The 8400-nt window shown below is 38.7% G+C and overlaps 1 pseudogene across 1 annotated transcript; it reads left to right on the top strand.

The window, feature by feature from the left end:
- The first annotated feature begins 1423 nt into the window (after positions 1 to 1423).
- Positions 1424 to 7671, top strand: LOC307247602 (acyl-coenzyme A thioesterase 6-like; annotated as a pseudogene). The gene is made up of 10 exons (XR_013844779.1): positions 1424 to 1502; positions 2546 to 2751; positions 3299 to 3695; positions 4991 to 5145; positions 5336 to 5455; positions 5868 to 5956; positions 6056 to 6137; positions 6634 to 6714; positions 6823 to 6967; positions 7171 to 7671. The product of XR_013844779.1 is annotated as an acyl-coenzyme A thioesterase 6-like (transcript).
- The last annotated feature ends 729 nt before the right edge of the window (positions 7672 to 8400 follow it).

Here is an 8400-nt window from a genome sequence, read left to right as displayed (position 1 = left end):
AGGTTTCCCGTAACTCTGCACTCGTTTTACCCCTCTGAAGAACAAATACTACTGGGAGGTGTAGTTTCTTGATGATTTTGATGTGTTGATGAAGAAGGAGTCTCTGCTGACGCTGACTTGATTATAATAATAGGTTTATTACAAATATCAGCATCAAACCAGACTTGCCATGGACTGTCTGGGAGAGAACAGAAGTCTGATGTATTCTCTGACGAATGGAGCAAAAATGTGTCCTTTATACACATATATACAGAGATCATGTAACCCATCTGGTCACAATACATAGGTCACAGTTCAGCACTTGTCAGACATAAATCTACACATTTCCTCTTCTCTCCTCGCTGGGGCCTCTTCCACATCCTTAATCTTAGGGATCTCTAAATAGACAAGCTGGTGTTGTCATTCTCCGTGTAACAATGAAACACTTCATCACTCCAATCCTTCTAGACACCTCAGAGGCATTAAGAATATTTGAAGAACATTTACCTGCGGGCTATTTGCCGAATCCACACAAACAAGAAAAGGCACGGCAGCAAACAAGCATTGAAGAAAGTGTTAAACACAAACAATTATTATAATTATAATAATAATAATTATTATTATTATTATTATTATTATTATTATTATTATTATTATTATTATTATTATTTATTATTATTTATTATTAATAATAATGTATTTATTTAGTATTCATCCAGTTCTAGATAATGTTGATCTGAGGTCTATAAGTTCTCGAGTGGTCTTTTTCAAAGTAAAAATTGGCACAGTAGTCGATCGGCATGAGGAATATTTTAAGATGGTTTACCTGCAGGTTATTTGTCGGATGCACACAATCAAGACAAGGCACAGCAGCAAACAAGCACTGAAGAATGTGTTGAAATCAAGCAACAAAGTCAAATAATGCTTAAAATAAACATTCTAATGAAATTCATTATACAGTTTCATATAACAGTTTCCAATGTTCTCCAAACATTTCATTAACTGTTTGAAATTGAATTAGCCAGATTCTCAATCATAGTTATACGATATGGTTTACATTTAAATTCTTTATAATTTCTTAAATTGTTGTTTTTTCTGTGTGTTTTAATACATGTTTTAATTGTGTAAATTGCTGAGAAGAAACATGTTATTTTAGTATTTCATTGTCCAGTTATATTCCAAGTGTACAATTTGATGCTCAATTAAGGAATTCACATCCACAGTGCCTCACAACAGTCCCCATGCTTGCGTGATGCTGGCACTAGTTCCTCTTGCCCTCCAGCCAACCCAAAAGTCATTAGTCCCTGTGCCAGGCCCAACCATACGAACTGAAGCTGGGTATTGGTTCAAAGTATTAAATAACTCCCCCCTCCAGATGGTTTATTGTTTCTTAACCCATAAAAACAATGTAGAACCACATTGAATCACACTTCTCCATGGTGAACAGAGGGATTCTTTTCACCTAAACTGACTAACGCCTATATGATGTCGAGCCACTTACGGACAACAATGACAGAGGCAAGGTATCGTATTTCACTTTTAATACTGTCAAAATATTGCATTCCAATTTCATGCATTGAATATACTATATTTTATATATTGGTATATTTTTATGTACTTTTATATTTACATTGAATTCAGAAATTATACTATAATTTACTATATATGCTATTATACTATACTAATATACTATTTTGTGTATTTTTCGGCATGTATTTTGGCTCCCAAAATAGTACCCTATTTTAACAATTTGTCATCTGTATTTATAAATATCTGCAGCATTACGTTGCTTTCTTTCTTTTCTTTATAATTTCATTCATAGCTATTATTTCAAATAATGTATTTCAGTTCCAGCCTGTCACATACCCTATGCAAGACAATGCACACAACAACGCAAAGAGCTACACAAGAGGGGCCTTTCTCACGTTCTCACATAGCTAATGTGTGCGTTCGTATTTTGAAACACTACCATATGTGTGGTGCAATTCCTCGCGTGTCCCATAGAGGTGACAATAAAAATCTAGTACTACTCAACAAATGACACCAGCAAAGAAGTAGTCGTTTAATGGAAAACATTAAATGAAACGGCAATGCCGTTAATCTTGTGCATGCACATATTTTCAATATATGGCTGTCGTCTTAAACATTAAAATTGTCTTTATGTATTGAGTAAAAAAGCATTTGATACATTTATTAATTATTTTATTCTGGGTTATTGTTGTATTTAAAGGACATCTTGACCATCTTTTCTTTTTATCATCGTTCGACGCTTCCTCCGACCAAATTTGTGATTTTTGCGCCCCTTGTGGATGAGTTGTTTATGACTCCTACAGGGCCCACTCTTTCCTAGCGAGCATTCAGGAATACTTTGCAGGTATCTGGATAGCTGTAGTGATGAGTCGACCCTTGGTGTTCAGCAATCAGGACGAATTTGAATCAGACGGGATGGTCAACAATATGAAAGCACATTTCAAGAATCATTTTATTGCTATAGTTGCTATGACTGCTGTCACATATATTTAGATTATTATAATATGCCAAAAAATGCTTTTTCTATGTTCCGTAGATCTTCCTCAACCACAGTTGAGGCTGTCCACCCAATTCTCTCCGTCCTCCCTGCAAGAGGACAAATAGATGAGAAATTCAAGATAGTGGTCGAAAATTTGCCTCCCAGATTTCCTGTTACTCTGCACTCGTTGTACCCCTCTGAAGACAAATACAACTGGGAGGCCTTTGGCCACTATTTTAGCAATGATGACGGAGCAGTTAACGGTGGGTTTAGCTCTCTGACTGTTTACCTGCAGGTTATTTGCTGAATGCAACGAAACAAGACAAGGCACGGCAGCAAACAAGCATTGAACAAAGTGTTGAAAACAAACAACAAAGTCAAATAATGCTTAAAATTAGCATTCTAATAAAAATCATTAATTAATTTAAAAAAAAACAGTTTTCAAAGTTCCCCAAACATTTCATTAACTGTTTGAAATTGAATTGTACAACTTTCAATTATGTTTATATGATACGGTTTACATTTAAAAACTATACAATTGTTTAAATCGTTGTTTTTTCTGTGTAAATTGCTGAGAGAAAACATGTAATTCAAGCATTTTATTGTACACTTATATTCCAAGTGTTTCTGTGCCTTTGATAAATAAACTTGAACTTAAACTTGAACATGGAACATCAACAGGCAGCCCTGGAATACAGAGTTTTAATAGCACATAAGTGCATTATAATCAAATTCACGATAAAAACACTGTTCCACTGTTCTCCAAACATCTCCAAATATTATGTTAACTGTTTCAAATTGATGTTCTAGTTTCTGAGGATGCAAGTGTCGGGGGAACCTACACAGGAAAAGAACCAATGGGCTTGCTGTGGAGTATGCGTACCGTGGAAGGAACTATGAGTGGCGTTATGTATTGTGACAACCATGGCAGTTCCCAGAACCTATAGATCCATTAAATTACAGTTTAACAAAAAAATATCTTCCCATTTTAATTTTGCATTTTCATCGCCCCTCAGGTTTAGGTTTCAGGATGTCACCATCCCAAAGGTGATATTCATCTCAGTGTATAAAGACCATATAATGGAAGGCTTCAGAGAGCAGTGTTGCATGGCCTCTGTGGTCACAGAGAGATTTTTAATGGCACCGGGTGTAAGGAGGATCAACATAAGAGAAAATGGAATAACAGCCACTCTTTTTGTACCCCCAGGTATGCTGTCATCAACAAAACAACCCATATACACTCACTGAGCACTTTATTTGGAACACTACTAATACTGGGCAGGGCCTCCCGCTCTCAAAACAGCTTAATATTTTCTTGGCATGGATTCCACAGGATGTTGGAAACATTTCTTTGAGATTCTGGTCCATGTTGACATGATTACACCACACAATTCATGCAGATTTGTCAGCTGCACATTCATGCTGCGAATCTCCAGTTCTATCACACCCCAAAGGCGTAATATTGGATTCAGATCGGGTGACTAGGAAGGCCACTGAAGAACAGTGAACTCTTTGTCATGTTCATGAAACCAGACGACTTTTGCTTTGTGACATGGTGCATTATCATTCTGGAAGTAACCATTAGAAGATGGGTAAATTGTTGCCATGAACGGATGCACATGGTCAGCGACGACACTCAAATAGGCTGTGGCATTGAAGCGGTGATGAATTTGTATTAACGGGTCCAAAGTGTGCCAAGATAAAAATGTCCCAACACTACACCACTGGACTGTTGACACAAAGCAGGATGGGTCAGTGTATTCATGCTTTTGGCGCCTAATTCTGACCCCACCATCTGTGTGCCTCAGAAGAAATCGAGATTCAACCGACCAGGCTACGTTTTTTCCACTATCCAACTGTCCAGTTTTGGTGAGCCTGTGCCCACTGCAGCCTCAGCTTTCTGTTCTTGGCTGACAGGAGAGGAACGCGTGGTCTTCTGCTGTTGTAGCCAATCCGCCCAAAGGTTTGCTGTGTTGTGCATTCTGAGATGTTTTTCTGCTCACCACTATTGTACAAAATGGTTATCTGAGAAACCAAAGCCTTTCAATCAGCTAAAGCCGGTCTGGTTATTCTCTGTTGACCCCTCACATCCACATTGATGGGTGAGAGAGGTTTAATGAGGAGTAAATACAAATAACTGTTGTGCATGAAAATCCGGGGAGATCAGCAGTTACAGAAGTACTCAAACCAGCCCGTCCGGCACCAACAATCATACCACGGTCGAAAACACTGAGGTCACATTGCTTCCCCCATTCTGATGGTTGATGTAAAAATTAACTGAAGCTGCTGACCTGTACCAATGATTTTATGCATTGCACTGCTGCCGCACGATTGGCTGATTAGATAATTGCAGGAATGAGTAGGTGTACTGGTGTTCCTAATAAAGTGCTCGGTAAGAATATCAAGATGTTTTATTTCATTATTTCACATCCCATTTTTTTGTTACGAAAGATTTGTTTGCATGCATGTCTGTTCATCTAAAACATTTTTTCTCCATCTCAGGTCCAGGACCTTTCCCTGGGATCATGGATTTATGGGGAGCCCGTGGTGGTCTGGAAGAGAGCCGTGCTTCTTTGCTTGCATCCCATGGTTTGGCTTCTGTGGTGGTGCAATACATGACCAGCAATAAAGTTGATGGAACGTTAGAGTATTTTGAGGTGTGGTGCACTTTTTACCTTTCTAATGCCGTGCCAGCTTTCATGCAGGTGTTAGTTCAGTATTCTGAAATATTGCGTGGAACAAGAATACAAGTACATGAACTGTGAATTAAGTACTACATTGTGTTGCCAATTTTATTCCTTCATTATCATCTATTATTTTCCTTCTTACCTTTCATTGTCCATTCAGAGAGCATTTCGTCTTCTTCAAGAACACCCTCTGGTGATCAAAGATAGAGTTGGAGTGATTGGCAGTTCCCTGGGTGGGACTGTGGCACTCAGTATGGCAGCTAAGACAATGAATATCCGTGTACGTAACCCTCAGAAACCCACAGTCACATATTAAAGCATTTGGGGAATGTAGTAGCGCTTTGTGTTGGCTAAATATACATTAAACTACACTCTATACCCCACTTCTACAGATTTTAAGATGTACCATCGAAACATTTTAGGATTGAAAATGTTGATGCTTTGAGTAACCCGGTGTGTGTCCCAACATCATAACAGCCACCATACCATAATGCTTCATGCTCCTTCATCACTATTGTGTAGCAATCTGTAAAGTTTGTAAAACTCGGTTTAACCGGTTTACACCAGTTTCTCCCAATCTCTCCAAAAACAAAAAATGACAGAGTAAATATTTGTCCTCTAAACCTCGACAAAAAAGTTATTTCATTAACAAATTCAATGCTTGGTTTCATTATGTTCTTGTTTCATTCCAGCCTCGATGCTGTGTGTGCATCAATGGACTCCACTACCCTCGTTTCAAAATCTCAGTCTCAGAAATTAATGAGCGACTCATTCAAGCCCAGTAAGTGTATTGCCTCATACTGTCAGCAATACAAAACAAAGCATTATGACTTTATTGAATTTAAATTCATGAATATAATGGATCAACAACTTGCTCCAGTGGACACAAAATAAAAATTGATGAGAAGAACCAGGCAACATGGCGTGACACCACTCTGCCAATAATGGATAATAAACTGGATGTAAGTAACTGACATTCCATCATTGTTTTTCAACCACTGTTAAGGACCACTACTACTCAACACTAGTGTGCCATGAAATCTTTCAAATTCCACTACACAAAAATTATAAAGCATCCATGCTTAAGACATGCAGAGATGCACCTGTCAACATGTTTCTGAGGGAGAAAAGAAAGGACAGACAGAGTTCAGTGTCATCTGCATGGCAGTGATAGAAGGAGCCACAGGGGGAGATCACACCACCAAGAGATTTAGTTTACAAGGAGAACAGCAAAGGTCCCAGTATGGAGCCCTGAGGGACACCAGAATGCAAGGTCTGTACAGGGATCCTCTCCATGAGACCTGGTGTGAGAGATCGAAGTATGACATAAACCAGGAATGCGCAAGAGAAGAACTTGGTGGTTAACTGTGTCAAAGGCAGTGTACATGTATATGTATGTAAATGTATACTGTTGTTAAGCACAAGTACTTTTAAGTACTACTACTACTACTTATCCAGGTGGGAAGGATTACATGCCCGCTGTTGCTGATTTATGGTGAGGACGATCAGGCTGTAGCTTCTAAGGAGTGCGCTGAAGATGTGAGTTCAAATATTGCCCTCACAAAGATATGCCAACATCTCTTAAGCATCATTGTGAAGCCATGATGGCTGAACAAGGTTGATTTTTGTTCAATGCTTTATCCTCAGATCGCCAAGATGATGCATGATGCGGGCAACGAGCATCTGCTGACGACTCTTTCATATTTGGAAACAGGGCATTTAATTGAGCTCCCCTATACACCACCCAATATTATAATCAGAGCACCATTTTTTAATGGAAAATCTAAGAAATGTAAGAATTATACGTTTTACTACAGTATAATGGAACATGAGTCTGGCGACATCTTGTATTATTTTGTTTCGGAAACCGCATTTTGGTGAAAGGAGGAAAATTAATGGTTCTCTATCTTTCATGTTTCTTCAATCCGTCTGATGCCAAAGAATTGTAATATGCTACTACTTAAGGATGAACTAACATGTGTGTTTGATTTCAAGGGATTACGCTTTTTGGAGGAAAGACAAAAGGTGCTGCGGCTGCTCAGGAAGACAGTTGGAAGAAGATCTTGAACTTCCTGAGGCAGCAGCTGTACCCCAGTCCTGACATTCTCCTCAAGAATAAATTGTGAGATGTTACTGTACATAATTTTGTAATTTTCATTCAGTAGGGGGGCAGAGGCGGCACACGTCCACATTTCTATCAATCTAAATTGGTCAAAAGGCTTATTTTCATCTGTAGACCCATTATTATATTTACTGAATATCTGTCTTTGATTTATTCATATATCACCAACTGTGGCTAACTAATTTGTCTTTGCTAAGTAGATGGCCTAGTTAATTTAATAAAACTTCATAACTGTATCAATCTGTTGGTAATATAGGCCCTACAGTCAGACTGTACTGTCTCTTTCAGAACCTTCCTGTCAGTGCTCTAGTGGGGTACCTTTGAACTGTTACTGTAATTTTGTGTCTATTAAATATCATCTTGTCTATTAAATATTGGCATTACTCTTACCTTAAAACCACTAACAAATTAATGCTGTATTTAACAATTTGATTCTTGCATTTTTCATTTGTTGTGGAGACTTTTTTTTCTCCAACCCTAACCTTTTCCAAATCCCTCTTCATTGGCGTTCCCTTGGAATATGTGAGTGTGTCACGACGCTGTCTGGTGAACCCAAATGCAGCACACACAGAGACTCAGGCAGAAAATGCTCAAACAAAAGTATCTTTACCGAAGAAACTTAAACATTTCAGGGCATACAGGCTACAGCACACGTAGGGAATTGTATGACCGACAAGGACTGACTGGGGGAGACAAACTGAATATACAGTGGTACCTTGAGTTACGAGTGCACTAACATACGAGTTTTCCGAGTTACGAGCCGTTGTTCCGTAGATTTTTTGTTTTGATTTGCGGGCAAAAATTTGAGTTACGAGGAGCGAGCTTCAGGTGCTGCCGCTGGTGGGCGTGGCCAGCGAATGCGGCCACATCCCGCATCTCACTCGTTCACTTCACGTGGTTACCTGAACGTGGAAGCATCTCTTTTGTGTTTTGTGCTCGTGTTTTGTGCTTTTTGTGCAGTTATTTTACCAATATATTTTTTTCGAACCATGGGTCCCAAAAGAGTAAGTGCTGAGAAGAAGAAGCGGATGATGTCCATTGACTTAAAGCGCAAAATAATAGAAAAACATGAGCGAGGTGTGCGTGTGATGGAATTGGCGAGG

Source organism: Zeus faber, assembly GCF_960531495.2.
Source record: "Zeus faber genome assembly, chromosome: 22".
NCBI classification, from domain to species: domain Eukaryota; kingdom Metazoa; phylum Chordata; class Actinopteri; order Zeiformes; family Zeidae; genus Zeus; species Zeus faber.
The sequence above is the reverse complement of the archived record's forward strand: the minus strand, read 5'-3'. Positions and strand labels throughout refer to the sequence as shown.